At 41.1% G+C, this 17,591-nt stretch overlaps 1 protein-coding gene across 2 annotated transcripts in view; it reads right to left on the reverse strand.

Moving 5' to 3' along the window:
* sash1b (SAM and SH3 domain containing 1b) overlaps window positions 1-17,591 on the reverse strand; it is a 91,730-nt gene that overhangs the window by 32,946 nt on the left and 41,193 nt on the right. Inside the window, exon 1 of one of the 2 annotated variants that reach the window (XM_014197203.2) lies at window positions 159-328. The exons of the other annotated variant lie outside the window; for it this stretch is intronic. The gene's annotated coding sequence lies outside the window, so the exon portion shown is untranslated. Of the gene's footprint in view, window positions 1-158; window positions 329-17,591 lie in introns of those variants that run through there. 2 annotated transcript variants of the gene reach the window in all.

Consider the following 17,591-nt stretch of genomic DNA (forward strand, 5'->3'; position numbering starts at 1 on the left):
CTACCATCGGCAAACCAACACTAAATGAACAGCCTTAGTTAAACTTCACTTCCAATTGTATCTGCAAAAACCTAACAAAAAAAGAAAACTTATTTTCCAGTTGAGAGAAAGAGAGAGTAAATGGGAAAAGAAAAGAGATCCTTAAATTCTAAACTCACCACAAGTTGGCAGCCTGTTTATTATGTTCTCCAGTTGTGCTACACAGCTGGAACGTCAGTCCGTCTCCTCTTTCTCTTTTCAAACTTGACTGAGTCACCCCACAGAACAGTCAGGGGAGAACAATGCAACTCAGAGAGCAGTGTCCAGCACACATAAAATATAGCCAGGGGACGACTACAGAATGACGCAGGAGCTGCAGTGAGGGTGGGGCTCCGTGTGTGTGGCTGCTGTAAGGAACGGGGTGGAGCTCACTGCCCCAGCTGCAAGGACAGCACACTACCATACACACTGACTCACTGCTAGATAACATAAACCACTCTGAGTGTTAGGATATCTTTGGTGTGTAACAAGATCTCACGGTCTGACACTGTCTGACTTCAGTATTCAACGTTTGTCGGGGGGGGTCAAATTATATGTAGGCATTCATTCCGATTGGTTAAGGCTTAAAACAGAAACAACTTGACGGCTAAGTTTAGGCATTAATTCCAAATGATTAAGGTAAGTGTTAAGGTAAGGGAATGGGTAAAAAAATAAGAGTGCCAAGCACTGGGATTGAACCCGTGATCCTCGGAGACGGAGCTCACGGCTTACACCCATCCACCATCCCTAGCAAGCCACGAGCTTACTTGATGGTAAGTGCTCACCTTTGTCCCTAGAGGCCAGTATTGAATACCTGAACAAATGTTGAATATTGCATTGGATCTGGAGTGACCTGGCTGGTGTGTATAACACATGTATCCTCCCGACAAATTTAACCACAAAAGGTTATTCAAGCACGGATGAGGACTTTCTACCAGAAATATTTGACACTAAATGAGTATGGTGCAAAATGAACTTAGAAACAGCAGAAAAGGGGCAAGATATAGTGATGCTCATTCAACCCAACGTCTCACTGACCACCAGCAGAGGGCAGCAAAAGGCAACAACTAGCTCATCCAGAGATTCTCCCCTTCTTGGTTCACAGAGGGTGAAGGAGACTTGAGGGGAGATCAGGGGGCCAGGGTTCTGGTCTGGAAGGACGCGTTCCACTGTGCTCAGAGTACTTTTGGTACTGCAGTTTAGCTGGTTGAACCTTTATTTAACTAGGCAAGTCAGTTAAGAACAAATTCTTATTTACAATGATGGCCTACACCGGCCAAAACCGGACGACGCTGGGCACCGCCCTTTGGGACTCCCAATCATGGCCGGTTGTGATACAGCCTGGATTCAAACCAGGGTGTCTGTAGTGACGTCTCTAGCACTGAGATGCAGTGCCTTAGACCTCTGCGCCACTCAGGAGCTATGGCAGGGTAGTCAGGAACACAGTCATTAGATCGGTGCCAGAGATTATAGTGCAGGGGCAGATGGGGTGAGGCAGGTACGAGCTGCCTACACCCCCCATCACACACACACACACACGCGCACACGGCAACGCTAGGCAGCTTGTGCCAGAGGGCGGTTTTCCGCCTGGATACACAGCGCAGGGTGTCACCTCAGTGCACCAAGGGACCGGGGATGGACAGGCGGAGGTATGCTGTCTGTCTGGGTCTGCCGGTTCCCCCGGAATATGATCATAAACTCCCCTGACTTCATCTGCACCGGGCTGGTAGGAGTCTGTTGACCTTAGCGATGAAGCCTTAGGAGCTCAGTCTGTCTGTAGAGGGGTACAAGAATGTCTTAAAACTTCTATTAAATACATTTGAAAAGACTGTGAAAGACACAGATTGAGAGCAAGAAGACTTCCACGTTAACCATTTTAGTGGGAGAGAGAGGTGCACAGTCTGTGGATGCCCCCCCCCCCAACGAGAGAACAGGAGGACCTGTAGAGGCTAGCTGCTCTAAGTGGATTTTGACTGAAATGAGGCCTGAGGTTGATGAGGGACCACTGTGACACACTGTCACTCAGTCACAGCAACATACTGCATTTTAAAAAAAAAGAGTGCTTATTCAATCTGACCTAGTCTGAAATCACATTACACAGTATACCTCTATCTCCCCACCCTCCTCCTCCTCTCCCTCCCCCCATCATCTTCCCTTCCTTTCCCCTCTCTCTTAACATCACCTTCCTTCCATCCACACAGACATGGACTGTTTCCTACAATAAGAGACAATAGACCAGCATTACCACACAGAAAAAAACAAGTCTGTTAGTCCTTGTCATAATGTTATGCATATCAGCCACTGATATGCCCTCTCCTGCATGAGCTGCTCCGCATAGAGGCTGTTGCTATATGGAAGAACATCCCACAGCGGGTGGCTGCTCATACATTTATTATCTAATATAATTTCTTTAAATCAATCACGGATAAAACAGAACTGTTGAAAAAGGGCCTGAATGAAACTCTAAAAGAAGATGGGAATAAGTGGAACAAACGCTGAGCATTTCTAACAAGCGGACAAAAATGTCCCAAAAATATCTCCACAGACAAGAGATTAAAATTCAACGAGCGAGAACGAGGCACATGGAGAGAGAGCGAGAGACACACAGAAATAGAGGTGGTAGTTTTCCCTCTGTATGGTTGAGGAGCCTGCTAGTAGATTGTTTCTGGCCCTAAACAATGTTTAATTCAGAGGTGCAGAAATAATTTCATCTGGCTTCATGCAATGGTAATCAACACACATGGTGTCTTTGTCCCAAATGGTACCCTAATCCCATTTGGGACAAATCCAGTGAGTCCCCTGAGATTTCAGCAGCCCATCCACAACACTGTGGTTTGCAGTGTTAATATTTGTGGGAATCAACTTCTCCACTAGACCAACACCTTGGGAGAGGCAAAGAAAGAGCTCCCAGGAGAGACAGGGAAGCAGTCAATCTTGTTATAACATGCTCGATAAGGCTGCAAACCAATGGAACAGAAAATACACATTTATTAAGATTCAATGAAACCTACAATCAACATGTTGTACATTTGTTCCCTTTTTCTGTTGTAAAAATGTGCCTACATTGTGATTACAATCCAGTGAAAAGATTTCTACCTTCCTGAAATTATGCACAGTGCATTTGGCCACTGTGTACAATTTTACAATTTTATAATTTCATAGTTTATCTATTAGCTACAAAGACTCAGAGATATTGCTCATAAATCCTCAAACGTTGAAATATGACATTGAACATTTCTCATCAAGACCTCACTTTCATTTTAGAGCTATTAAAAAAGTGTGTTTAATACGACCTGCAACAGAGGTTCCACGTAGAGAAAGATTTCGAATTCACAACCATTAACTTGTTCATTTCCCCATCTTTTCTGCATGAATCCTTTTGGTTTAAGTATTCTGCATTATTCAGGGTGAGATGATATTTTCATAAGTTTGTCACTCGGTTGGATCTTATCCATTTAGATTGGAAACGGTCTCATCTTATTGGAAATATGAAATGGAATGCATGTTACTGCATCTTTCTTTCAACCTCACAATCCTGGAAACACAGGAGACTGGTGGTGTCTGTGCAATGAAGTGACTGAACACACTGACAGGTTTAAACCAGCCAAATGTGAGTCGCTCACACAGAGGCCTATGCTACATATTGAATAAAAATGTTTTTTTTTCGTAACCTGGTCATGGATCTTATTCAGCTGTATTCCCAGTCATGTGACATCCATAGATTAGACCCTAATGAATTTAGTTCAATTGACTGATTTCCTTATATGAACTGTAAATTGGTAAAATCTTTGAAATTGTGGCGTGTCGCATTTATATTTTTTGTTCAGTGTAGCTATGGAGGAGGATGTCCTTGGGAGGACAGACAGAAAAAGGAGTTGGGAAAGCTGAGAGTCAGTGAACTGAAGATCTAAATGAAGATTCCTAGGTGAGACATTTATCTCCAGTATTTTAGTTATATTATCAAAATCATTAAATCAAAGCACGTTTTCACCTGATTAAGCAGAAACCGGGTTTAATATATATACTGCTCAAAAAAATAAAGGGAACACTTAAACAACACAATGTAACTCCAAGTCAATCACACTTCTGTGCAATCAAACTGTCCACTTAGGAAGCAACACTGATTGACAATACATTTCACATGCTGTTGTGCAAATGGAATAGACAACAGGTGGAAATTATAGGCAATAAGCAAGACACCCCCAATAAAGGAGTGGTTCTGCAGGTGGAGACCACAGACCACTTCTCAGTTCCTATGCTTCCTGGCTGATGTTTTGGTCACTTTTGAATGCTGGCGGTGCTTTCACTCTAGTGGTAGCATGAGACGGAGTCTACAACCCACACAAGTGGCTCAGGTAGTGCAGCTCATCCAGGATGGCACATCAATGCGAGCTGTGGCAAGAAGGTTTCCTGTGTCTGTCAGCGTAGTGTCCAGAGCATGGAGGCGCTACCAGGAGACAGACCAGTACATCAGGAGACGTGGAGGAGGCCGTAGGAGGGCAACAAACCAGCAGTAGGACCGCTACCTCCGCCTTTGTGCAAGGAGGAGCAGGAGGAGCACTGCCAGAGCCCTGCAAAATGACCTCCAGCAGGCCACAAATGTCCATGTGTCTGCTCAAACGGTCAGAAACAGTCCATGAGGGTGGTATGAGGGCCCGACGTCCACAGGTGGGGGTTGTGCTTACAGCCCAACACCGTGCAGGACGTTTGGCATTTGCCAGAAAACACCAAGATTGGCAAATTTGCCACTGGCGCCCTGTGCTCTTCACAGATGAAAGCAGGTTCACACTGAGCACGTGACAGACGTGACAGAGTCTGGAGACGCCGTGGAGAACGTTCTGCTGCCTGCAACATCCTCCAGCATGACCGGTTTGGCGGTGGGTCAGTCATGGTGTGGGGTGGCATTTCTTTGGGGGGCTGCACAGCCCTCCATGTGCTCGCCAGAGGTAGCCTGACTGCCATTAGGTACCGAGATGAGATCCTCAGACCCCTTGTGAGACCATATGCTGGTGCGGTTGGCCCTGGGTTCCTCCTAATGCAAGACAATGCTAGACCTCATGTGGCTGGAATGTGTCAGCAGTTCTTGCAAGAGGAAGGCATTGATGCTATGGACTGGCCCGCCCGTTCCCCAGACCTGAATCCAATTGAGCACATCTGGGACATCATGTCTCGCACCACAGACTGTCCAGGAGTTGGCGGATGCTTTAGTCCAGGTCTGGGAGGAGATCCCTCAGGAGACCATCCGCCACCTCATCAGGAGCATGCCCAGGCGTTGTAGGGAGGTCATACAGGCACGTGGAGGCCACACACACTAACGAGCCTCATTTTGACTTGTTTTAAGGACATTACATCAAAGTTGGATCAGCCTGTAGTGTGGTTTTCCACTTTAATTCTGAGTGTGACTCCAAATCCAGACCTCCATGGGTTGATAAATTGGATTTCCATTGATTATTTTTGTGTGATTTCGTTGTCAGCACATTCAACTATGTAAAGAAAAAAGTATTTAATAAGATTATTTCTTTCATTCAGATCTAGGATGTGTTGTTTAAGTGGTCCCTTTATTTTTTTGAGCAGTGTAATATATATATATATTTTATATATTTTTTTACTTACATATACACACACACACACACACACACACACACACACACATATATATATATTATATATATATTATACATACATACATACATACATACACATTCACCAAAATATATATATTTTTTAAGTATAATTTATATTCCTAAAACATATTTGAAAATTATACTGTTGCTGCTTGTTCTTGTCAAATATTTGATTTATAGCCAGGAGTCAAAAACACCGGTTTTAAAATGTCCAAATTCATAATCAAATCCTGAAATAGATTGTGATATTTTGAAGACCAAAACATAAAAATTACTCCTTACACATACATTATCACACCTGTGTTCAGATGACTTAAATCTGGCTAAATTAGAACCTTAAAAACAGCACACTCACCAACATTCACCAAGTGGCCATTCCAAACTAGAATTCATTAGCTTGTTCTACTATAAAATCAATAGCCCGTGTAAATTAAATCACTCTCATAAATATTGTAGGAAGATATATTTAACTAGGACAACCTCTGCGACATGTACCGTTTGCACTCTTCTCAAAGACAAACCACAATGTACTTGAGTATACTGCATGCCTTCAGAAAGTATTCATACCTCTTCAATTACTCCACTTTGTGTTACAGCCTGAATTCAAGATGGATTAAATATATATTTTCAACCATCTACACGCACACTACACCCTATAATGAAAGCGAAAACATGTTTTTAGAAATGTTTGCACATTTCTTTTAAAAGAAACACAGAAATATCTCATTGAAATAAGTATTCACACCCTTTTGCTACAACACTCCAAATTGAGCTCAGGTGCATCCAATTTCCTTCGTTCATCCTTGAGATGTCACTACCAACTTGGAGTCCACCTGTGGCCAATTAAATTGTTTGGACACAGTTGACAGTGCATGCCAAAGCAGAAACTATACCATGAAGTCCAAGGAACTTTCCGTAGATCTCCGAGAGAGAATTGTGATGGGACATATCTGGGGAAGGGTATAGAACAATTTCAAGAGTGTTTCCCATCACTGGGAAATTGAAAAAAATATGGAACTACCCAGACCAAACTGAGAAACCGGGTAAGGTGGTGACCAAGAACCCAATGACCACTCTGACTGAACTACAGAGGTCCTTGGCTGAGATGGGAGAACCTGCCAGAAGGACTATAGTATCTACAGCACCTCACCAATCTGGGCTTTATGGAAGTGGCCAGATGGAAGCCTGTCCTGAGAAAAAGGCTCATCACCTGTCTAACACCATACCTACCGTGAAGCATCATGCGATGGGGATGCTTTTCAGCGGCAGGGACTGAGAGACTGGTAAGGATAGAGTGAACAATTCATGGAGCCAAATACAGGCAAATCCTTTGAGATGTGGAGGCGAAAGAAACAAAACCTCCAGGGCGCCCTATTGTAGCAGGCGTTGATGCAGTAACGGCCCCTTTATCGACTTTTGTTGACTTCATTAGACCCCTCGCAGAACAGCTCCCCTCCTTTGTAAAGGACACCAGCAGTATGATCTCTATTATTGAATCTCTTGATCCTCTCCCAGATAACACCTTGTTAGTTACTTTTGATGATGAGTCGTTATCCACAAATATTCCACACGAGGGCGTTATTGAAGCCATGGAACATTTTGTTCTGTAACTTGACCCTAATGAATTACCTTCCAGTGCATGCATTATAACATTGGCTGAAATAGTACTCACTCACACACACACACACACACACACACACTTCTTCATGTTTCTAAATTATTTCTTTATTCAGACGAAGGGTACTGCTATGGGATCCCCTATGGCCCTTAACTATGCTAATTTGTATGTGGGTTACATTGAGAAACAGTCAATGTTCAATCCTCTCAAACGTTTTCTTGCCTAACATTTGGAAACGGTACATTGATTATATTTTTGTTCTATGGAGGGGTGATTCAAAAGAGCTCCAGGAATTCCATGCTTTTCTTAACTCTTGTTCTGAGCATCTGAGATTTACTATGTAGTCTGACACACGTCAAATCAGTTTCCTTGACCTTCTGATTTTGGGTGAGGATAATGTTCTATACACTGACCTTTACAGGAAACCTACCGATCGTAACAGTTTGAGGGCTGATAGTGGTCACCCCCTTCCCTTTAAAAACAGTTTAGCCTACAGCCAATTCTACCGAATCAAAATAATTTGCAAAAAACATTCAGATTGAAAGAAATATGTCTGTCTGAGACACAAAGAAAATAAAGAGGGGGTACAAAAATTGTCAGATTAATACTGCCATTGAGAAAATTCAAAACAAATCTAGACATGATCTCTTTCAAGGACAGTCTCGCAAAAATAAGCATTCTTGCATTCTAACTACCCGCTATTCAAAGTGCTCTGAACAAATTAAGGGAATAGTTCAAACATTGGCACATTCTATGATCCGATGACAGTATCGGTAATGTGTTTTCGGACCCTCCCTTGGTCGTATTCTCACGGGGCAGAAATCAGAACTCCATTAGTCGACTGATTTATCGCCCCAAAATATCCCAGCACAACATTTATTTGTGCCTCTACTGAATGGAAACTACAAGTGCAATGGCTGCGTTCAATGCAATGGCACTTACAAATGTAGATCCTTCAAAACAGAGAAACCGATCCCAATCAAAGGTGTTATCACGTGCTCCACTAAGGCAGTTAACTTGTCCTTACGTGGATAAAACAAAGCGCGAACTAAAAGTGTGAATCTCGGAGCAACGTAGCACCATTAGGTGCAGGAACTCGACTTACCCAGTTGCGGCCCACTTTTTGGAAGCGAACCACTCGATTTCGTCCCATCGACATTGTACATGTCACCTTCCCTAGGAGAGGGGGGGCCCTCGACAATTCATTGTTAAAACGAGGCTTGCTCCCTTCGGTCTCAACATATATTTTGATCTTTAGCCATTCTTTTTATTGTGATTTTGCTATTGTATCTATGATCGTATGCTATCATTCATGTTTTTTGTATGTTATTTTTATATTCTGAGAATTAACCAATGATATCAGGCCACACCCAGCCATGATTCCAGACACCTGTGTGTCCTTTGACACTATATAAACTAGTCACCCCGCAGTGTTTGTCATTATACCCTGAAGAACAGCTTGTCTGCCGAAACGGATATTAGATTATTAAATTATTGCATCTGAGCTCCTAGTGTGCGGCTCTCCTTTTCTTTTTCAAATCCTTGATAAGAACCTGCTTCAGAGTGCAAACAAACAGACTGAGATTTACATTTCACCAGGACAATGACCCCAAGCATACAGCCAAAGCAACACTGGAATAGCTTCAGAACAAGAATGTGAAAGTCCTTAAGTAGCCCAGCCAAAGCCCAGACTTGAATCCCATTGAAAATCTGTGGAAAGACTTGAAGATTGCTGTTCACAGCCACTCCCCATCTAATTTAAGAGCTTGAGAAAATCTGACTCAGGGGTGTGAATACTTCTGTAAATGAGAAGCATTTCATTTTCAACAAATTTGCTAAACTTTCTAAAAACATGTTTTCACTTTGTCATTATGGGGTATTGTATGTAGATGCATGAACATTTGTATTCAGGCTGCAACAAAATGTGGAATAAGTCAAGGGGTATGAATACTTTCTGAAGGCACCGTACCTGTCGATTGATGAGAACCTGTAGTAGCCATTTATCAACTAATCTCCTTGTGCCACAATGTTTACGGTAGATGGCCAACACGAAAAAAGGAAACGCAACAATTGACTGGATCATTTTTTATGACTCATCACCTCACAGGTAATTCTATATAGCGACAGGGGCTGGCTTTCATTTAAGTGATACAGTAGCTTGACTGTCAAATCTGTCAATTTGTTTGTGACCAGCGACTTTATACAAAGAGCACTCAATTATCTGTGCCATTTGAGTTTGAAAATGACAACTGCTTCTAAGTCCTGGGACAGACAGGCACGTATGATAAAAACAGAACTAAACTAAATAATCCGTTTAAAGCGTCAATTTAGTATCATCTTCATGACTAAATGTTTATATTTACATCACCAATCATGGTAAAAAGTATGTGTAATTCCACTCTGTGGTGAAAATGCAAGCTTGTTGTAAAGGTAGTAACACAGTGTCCACATTAGGAAAATGTGTGCAATGTAAAATAATTGAATATGGCAAAATAATTCAACATGTCAATTTAGGATGATAGTAGGTTGCCCACTCACAAGCTATTGCAACAATTACATCTAGTTCTATTTAATAATTTAGAGAGTTCAAAAATGCACTCAAACAATTTAACCAGGCACTCTAGGCTAGAGCTCCCACAGTGTCTGAGCAGCAGCCTGAACTTTCAACGTCACTACCACACACACTTAGGAGACAATGTTCCCAGCGCTGTAGTGAGGTCTGTTGGAGCTTGTAGATGTCAAAAGGAGTGTGTAGAAAGGGTATGCAGGAACATTTTAAGTACATTAGCGGGGCGTTAGGTTCCGTCTCCTGAAAAATAAAATCTCCCACAGGGAAGAGACAGGCCTTCACTTAGGACTCTACCACAGTTAAGAACAACAACCACAGAAGAGAGAATGAGTGACTGTGAAAGAGGGACAGAAAGAGGAGACAGACAGTCTTAATGTGAATGAGCTCCTTTTCAATAAGCACGAGCTCCATGCTTGCTCATTCTCCTTCACAGCAGAGCCAAAAGCATCGAGTGCACATTCATTTACTTCAGTCAGTTCGATGATACTTATTTTAGTGATGAGGGCTCTGTTGAAATTAAAGTCATTTTGTCTCTGGTGCCATGAGCCTTTCAAACAGACCCTCTAGTTCTCAGCCCATTAGCTGTGTCACAAATGACACCCTATTCCCAAAATATTGTAATACTTTTGACCAGAGCTTCAAAATGGGCCACAGTTTTTAATCTCGGTCTAGATTGAGATCTCCATTATCTCAATCACTGAACCCCAGCCAGTTCGTCTTCATGTGCTACCGTGTCTCTTAAAAAGGTCCAACAGAGTACCACAGTATAAGTCATAATACCTATAAACGCTAGCGGTCAAACAGGGAAATGTTTCAAATCGTTTTCCACCATTAATTTTCCCCTTAAGGGATTTTAGAAACATTTTAAAATAAGGGCTGTGTTTTGTTTAGGCCTACCCTGGCCTGATGTTTTGATAAGATTAAATCTCTCTAGGACAAGGTGACTCTTGTACAATACATATATATATATATATATATATATATATATATATATATATATATATATATATATATATATATATATATATATATATTTTTTTTTTCAGCTGTATTTACCCCCCCAAAATTAAAATGCTAATTTGGATACCATGATGATCTGGACGAGACTGGCGAATCGAGGCAAAGTTACGGATTTCTGGATGAACTATCGAATGTTAGCTTAATATAGTAATGAATTGGCTAAATTTCTTTAAATTGGACAATTTTCTGTCTTGTGCAAGTTTTAAAATTGAGCATGCCGGGATTTGTGTTTTTGTATGTCGTCTACTTTGATGCTAATTAGCATTTTCGAATCAGAGCAAATAAAGCTAGATATTGATAAAAGCTAGTTACCTTGTCTAAGAGATTTGCACGGTTATTTGACCGATAGGTTTTATGGACATCTCCACTGTGGGGCTCTATTAACCTCTACAGGGTCGGTGTCCTCCCCCCGGGATGGTTGAGCTAACGTAGGCTAATGCGATTTTCATTAGGTTGTAAGTAACAAGAAAATTTCCCTGGACATAGACATATCTGATATTCGCAGAAAGCTTAAATTCTTGTTAATCTAACTGCACTGTCCAATTTACAGTAGCTATTACAGTGAAAGAATACCATGCTATTGTTAGAGGAGAGTGCACAATTAATAACTTAAATGTATGAATAAACCAATTAGGCACATTTGGGCATGGCCGATATAATTAGGGCCTATTTCAAGTTCTCATAACAATGGGTAATCAGCCTTTTTGAACACCGATTATGGCCGATCATTGCAATCCATGAGGAAACTGCGTGGCAGGCTGACCACTGTGCTTCCCTTTGTAGTCTGTAATAGTTTGAAAGCCCTGCCACATCCGACGAGCGTCGGAGCCGGTGTAGTATGATTCAATCTTAGCCCTGTACTGACGCTTTGCCTGTTTGATGGTTTGTCGCAGGGCATAGTGGGATTTCTTGTAAGCTTCCGGGTTAGAGTCCTCGTGAAAAATGCACATTCTTTGCACAAAATGTACCTAACCATAAACATCAATGCCTTTCTTAAAATCAATACACAGAAGTATTTTTTTTTAAACCTGTATATTTTGTTAAAATAAATGCATGTTAGCAGGCGATACTAACTAGGGAAATTGTGTCACTTCTCTTGCGTTCAATACAAGCAGAGGCAGGGTATATGCAACAGTTTGGGCCGCCTGGCTCGTTACGAACTGTGTTTCTTCCTAACAAAGACCGTAATTAATTTGCCAGAATCTTACATAATTATGACAACATTGAAGGTTGTCCAATGTAACAGCAATATTTAGAGACTTAGGGTTGCCACCCATTTGACAAAATACGGAACGGTTCCGTATTTCACTGGAAGAAAAAAAACGTTTTGTTTTCGAAATTATTGTTTCCGGATTTGACCATAATGATCAAAGGCTCGTATTTCGTAAGTCTATGATTTGATATTTGATAGAGCAGTCTGACTGAGCGGTGGTAGGCAGCAGCAAGCTCGTAAGCATTCATTCAAACAGCACTTTACTGCGTTTGCCAGCAGCTCTTAATGTTTGAAGCACAGTGCAATTTATGACTTCAAGCCTATCAACTCCCGAGATTAGGCTGGCAATACTAAAGTGCCTATAAGAACATCCAATAGTCAAAAGGTATATGAAATACAAATGGTATAGAGAGAAATAGTCAACGCGTCATAATTCCTATAATAACTACAACCTAAAACTTCTTAACTTGGAATATTGAACCACCAGCTTTCATATGTTCTCATGTTCTGAGCAAGGAACTTAAACGTTAGCTTTTTTACATGGCACATATTGCACTTTTACTTCTCCAACACTGTTTTAGGATTATTTAAACCAAATTGAACGTTTCATTATTTTTTTTAACTAAATAGATGTATTATATTAGGTTAAATAAAAGAGTTCATTGCTCATTCAGTATTGTTGTAAATGTCATTATTACAAATATATATTAATAGGCCGATTTAAAATCGGTATCGGCTTTTTTTGGTCCTCCAACAAATCGGTATCGGCGTTAAAATCATAATCGGTCGACCTCTAGTCTTGCACATACATTTAAACTCAGTTTTCCACAATTCCTGACATTTAATCCTAGTAAAAATTCCCTGTCTTAGGTCAGTTAGGATAACCACTTTATTTTAAGAATGTGGAATGTCAGAATAATAGTAGAGTGATTTATTTCAGCTTTTATTTCTTTCATCACATTCCCAGTGGGTCAGAAGTTTACATACACTCAATTAGTTTTTGGTAGCATTGCCTTTAAATTGTTGAACTTGGGTCAAACGTTTTGGGTAGCCTTCCACAAACTTCCCACAATAAGTTGGGTGAATTTTGGCCTATTCCTCCTGACAGTGCTGGTGTAACTGAGTCAGGTTTGTAGGCCTCCTTGCTCACGCACACTTTTTCAGTTCTGCCCACAAATGTTCTATAGGATTGAGGTCAGGGCTTTGTGATGGCCACTCCAATACCTGGACATTGTTGTCCTTAAGCCATTTTGCCACAACTTTGGAAGTATGCTTGGGGTCATTGTCCATTTGGAAGACCCATTTGCGACCAAGCATTAACTTCCTGACTGATATCTTGAGATGTTGCTTCAATATATCCACATAATCTTCCTTCCTCATGATGCCATATATTTTCTAAAGTGCACCAGTCCCTCCTGCAGCAAAGCACCACCACAACATGATGCTGCCACCCCCGTGCTTCACGGTTGGGATGGTGTTCTTCGGCTTGCAAGCCTCCCCCTTTTCCCTATAAACATAAGGATGGTCATTATGGCCAAACAGTTCTATTTTTGTTTCATCAGACCAGAGGACATTTCTCCAAAAAGTACGATCTTTGTCCCCATGTGCAGTTGCAAACCGTAGTCTGGCTTTTTTATGGAGGTTTTGGAGCAGTGGCTTCTTCCTTGCTGAGCGGCCTTTCAGGTTATGTTGATATAGGACTCGTTCTACCGTGGATATAGATACTTTTGTACCGGTTTCCTCCAGCATCTTCACAAGGTCCTTTGCTGCTGTTCTGGGATTGATTTGCACTTTTCACACTAAAGTACGTTCATCTCTAGGAGACAGAACATGTCTCCTTCCTGAGCGGTATGACGTCTGCGTGGTCCCATGGTGTTAATACTTGCGTACTATTGTTCATCTGTACAAACGTGGTACCTTCAGGCGTTTGGAAATTGCTCCCAAGGATGAACGAGACTTGGAGGTCTACCATTTGTTTTTGAGGTCTTGGCTGATTTCTTATGATTTTCCCATGATGTCAAGCAAAGAGTCACTGAGTTTGAAGGTAGGCCTTGAAATACATCCACAGGTACAGCTCCATTTGACTCAAATTATGTCAATTAGCCTAGCAGAAGCTTCTAAAGCCATGACATCATTTTCTGGAATTTTCCAAGCTGTTTAAAGGCACAGTCAACTTAGTGTATGTAAACTTCTGACCCACTGGAATTGTGATACAGTGAATTATAAGTGAAATAATCTGTCTGTAAACAATTGTTGGAAAAATTACCTTTCATGCACAAAGTAGATGTCCTAACTGACTTGCCAAAACTATAGTTTATTAACAAGAAATGTGGAGTTGTTGAAAAACGAGTTTTAATGACTCCAACCTAAGTGTATGTAAACACATTTGACTGCACTGGGCCTTTAAAGATGCACTATGCAGAAATTACTCTGCCATTTCCTGTATGCAAAAATTCTAATAGTTTGCCTAATTTCAGTTTGTGTGACAAAACAAGCTAGTATAGTGTACAGAGTCACTGTACCATTTAAACTGCTGTGAAATATCTTTGCTATAACCAAAAATATTGATTTTCAGCTATTTGAAGCTGGTAAAAGATGCAAAAACACAACTTGAGAACAGGAAGCACAGAAATAGTACACAAGGTCCATTATATCAGGAAACACATTAAGCAACGTACAAAAAATGAGATGCATGAATAAATCCTGTATTCTAAATTTAATGTGTCCAAATGTGGAGATTGTGTCTTAGAGGTATGGCAACATTGTGACCAAAAGTATCTCCGTCATAAAGAGTTTAGATCAAGGTACAGTGAGTGTATACATTTTCATTATGAGTAGGTGATTTCTGCGGAAATTTAACCCACAACCGTCACATAGCTAGAGCCATGGTCTTACCATCTGAACCAAACAGGACCACAGAGAGAGAAATAGAGGCCCAGGTATATGCAATTCAGAGACAGGACAATTCTTTAAAAACATTTGAGGTTATTACAATTTCTGATTAGGCCTACTTCATTCAGTGATACATTTAGAGGGTCAGGTACAAATCCCCCCCAGTTTTATAAAAGCACACCAGATTAAAATAAACTGCAGATTTATTTGCTGTGCCCCATCCTGTCAAGGAACATGCAGGAGAGGAGCAGACAGGAGAAATCCCTGGGCTCTAGCCGTAAAGGTGCAATATCACTCAGCTTTACAGCAAAAAAAAGTGACAAGGATACAGTTTCTCTAAAAACAAAATCACAGACTATAGCTTTAAAGGAGACTGGCAATTCCACTAAAGTGATGCTGAGACTCAGATTTTTCACTTTAAAATGCCAAACAAAAACCAATGATTGCAAAGTTAAAACAAACCATGCACAAGGACTACGGTCAACAATTTCCACTGAATATTTTACAAAAACACATTTACTTGAACAGCGCAGATGCAAAGTTTGGTAACCGAATTATGGAATACATTTTAAAGTGAAAAATCTGTCTTCGCATCACTCTACCGTGGAATTTCCCAGACCAGAATAAAAGGAGGAATTGAAGGATTTATTAGTGGTGCCCCATTCTGCAGGGAAGGACATGTTATTGAGGTTAACACTGTACCTGTCAACCTGCTTCTTCTCATTCCTCATACGGGAAATGCAAAATGTGCATTATTTCTATCTGAGCTATCGCCACGACACCCACCTACTGCTTACTGTTTAGGCCTATTTGCTGACTGGCTGATTGTCGGTTTGTAGTTCTAATAAGTATAGAAATCAAAACAAATGGTCAGAATAAGAGTGAGAGGATTGAGATAAAGGTCCTTATGCTGATTGTTAAGTTCCCCAGCAAGAAAACCAAAAATGTCACTCAAACAGAAGGGGGAACTAACAAAGTCACTGACAACAACCAAAACGAAACAGGTAGGGTTTAGGAGGGTTTCTAAAAAGACACTCATTGAGGGTGGCCACTGAAGGTTGCGTAACAACTGGGAAAGAAAAGACAAACACTAAATCTGTCCACTAAGAGGAAAAAAAGAAAAACCCACACCAAAAGTAAAAAGGAAGCCAACCAAAACATTGGAGCAAAATTAAGAAATAGGGAAGATCAGATTTTGATTTCTAGACAAACATAGGGCGAGCCAACTAAAAAGGTGTTAACCCTCCACATCTCAAGAGAACTGGAGCCGGCCACTCTTAAATAGCACCAGGGCCAGCACATGTTAAACACCTTCCCACTAACGAGATGACCAACCAGCACAGATGTAACACATACTAACGAGGTGACGCGTTGGTGCGCCCCACGTGCTCACGTCCAACCTCAACATTTAAATGGAAAAACCAAATCCTGTAACACGTTCAACAGACAAACTACTGAGGCCAAAGCAAAGGAATCACTAGAAAAATGTACAGTTTTTGTTAACCGGTGTATGATTAGTAGAGCTTTACAGTATACATTCTGGGGAGAGTGCACATGCAACATGTGAATGAGCCAGACAAGGACACCGCTGCGCTCCACTGCTCCCATAGAGGACATGTATCACACAACATGTGGGAAGGCATCTCTCACTCACTGACCGAAAGCCATCAAAGGAGCAGATGGGGTTAACTCCCATACATCTAAATTGACCAACTCTAGAATGGGAACCAAATTGACACTCACTGGCAAGGCAGGCTTGATGACAGAGTCCTAAGGAAGATACAAATGAGGTTAGATACAGGAGAGCAGAATCAGGTTCGGGCACAATGATCACAAAACTGGAGAGACTCCTTTTGACGAAAGTGGACACAGCTGTATTATTTGGACTTTATTCCGCTCCGATTACTTCAGTGATGTATGATGAGCACCTAACCCACACATAATGAAACACAAAAACACCACAATAGAGATTACTTCACCTAGAAACAGCCTACTGAATGCCACTTCAGGAAAAAGAGCCACAAGAGATGTACAGGCTCTTCTATGGTACTCTGTATGTTTGAAACAGCAAGAGCTGGTTGCTTGTACAGTATAGCACAAGTAGTAGAGCACAAGTTTGGATTGTGTTCATTCACAGCATCACCGTGATCTACCACACACACACTCCACGGCGTACTAAACCTGACATCACAATCCACCCCTAAATGGATTAAATTTAGATGGTGTGTCACTGGCCTACACACAAGACCCCATAATGTAAAAGTGGAATTAAGTTTATATAATTTTTTACAAATTAATAAAAAAAATGAAATGCTGAAATGTCTTAAGTCAATAAGTATTCATCCGCTTTGTTATGGCAAGCCTAAATAAGTTCAGGAGTAAAAATGTGCTTAACAAGTCACATACTAATTTGCATGGACTCACTGTGTGCAGTAAATGCTTAACATAATTTTTGAACAACTACCTCATCTCTTTAACCTACAAATATCTGCAAGATCCCTCATTCAAACAGTGAATTTCAAACACAGATTCAACCACAAAGACCAGGGAGGTTTTCCAATGCCTCACAAAGAAGGGCACCTATTGGTAGATGGGTAAAAATGTAAAAAGCAGACATTGAATATCCCTTTGAGTATG

Source organism: Salmo salar, chromosome ssa01 (assembly GCF_905237065.1).
Source record: "Salmo salar chromosome ssa01, Ssal_v3.1, whole genome shotgun sequence".
Lineage (NCBI taxonomy): Eukaryota > Metazoa > Chordata > Actinopteri > Salmoniformes > Salmonidae > Salmo > Salmo salar.